A 1,196-nucleotide genomic window follows, 5' to 3' on the forward strand; every position below is an offset into this window, starting at 1 on the left:
TCCTCATCTTCCTCATCATCATTATAATTCTCATCATCCTCATCATCATCATTATAATTCTCATCATCCTCCTCCTCATCATCATTATAATTCTCATCATCTTCATCATCATCATCATCCTCATTATCATCATCATTATAATAATTCTCATCATCATCGTCGTCTTCATCATCACCATCACGTGACCAGGAAATGCCAGCCAGCAGGGAAGCTGTGATGTCGTGATGCTGCTACTGGATCGGGGCCTGGACGAGATGCACCGGGATAATTACGGATGGACCTCTCTCCACATCGCGGCCTACGAAGGGCACGAGAGGGTGAGTGGGAAGTTAAACTGGTTTTATTACTTCCGGGTAGCTAGATTAAAAAATTTTAAGTGTCCGGTTCTACAGCTCGCAGTGGCCAGGTTCGACTGCATTGTGATTCTTACCTTACTTTCATAAACTACATTGCACGACGTAGTTTTGTAATGATCGATCGATTTATTAATTGATTGATTGATTTGTTGGTTGGCTAGTTGATTGGTTGATTGATTGATTGGTCGACAATACAGGTAGTTCAAATCTTACTAGAAGCCGGTGCCCATGCAGACGAGCAAGACAACGAAGGCAGGACCCCTCTATACCTGGCCTGCCAGCAAGGAAACACCTCCGTCGTCACATCCCTACTTCAATCAGGGATGTGCTCTCTGGACGCACCTGCTCACGATCTTCGGACAGCTCTGATGGTGGCTGGGGCTTGTGGGAAGATGGAGGTATTCCGGATTCTGTTGGAAAGTGGGATGGTTGATCCTTGTAAGAAAGATGCGTTTGGAAGGAGTGTCTTGCATTGGGTGGCTCTGGAAAATGGTGAATCTGTTTGTCTGCCTGTCTGTCTGTCTGTCTGTCTATGTCTATCTGTTTGTTTATCAATGTCTGTTTTTATGTCTATCTGTTTGTCTGTCTAAGTCGGTTTGTCTAGTTTTTTGTTTGTTTAATTTTTTATTAAATTTATATATTTTTGTTATGATTTTCAATTTTTCAAAATTTACATCTTGCTAAGTACGTTTTGATAAAAATTTTTTAACAAAATCTAGCTTTTATTTGTTTGTATTAATTATACAAATTACATTAAATCAATCAATCAATCCATTAATCAATCGATCAACCAATCAACCAACCAACCAACCAACAAATCAAGCAAGCAAACAATCAATC

The sequence above is a fragment of the Helobdella robusta genome, assembly GCF_000326865.2.
Source record: "Helobdella robusta unplaced genomic scaffold HELROscaffold_81, whole genome shotgun sequence".
Taxonomy (NCBI): Eukaryota; Metazoa; Annelida; class Clitellata; order Rhynchobdellida; family Glossiphoniidae; genus Helobdella; species Helobdella robusta.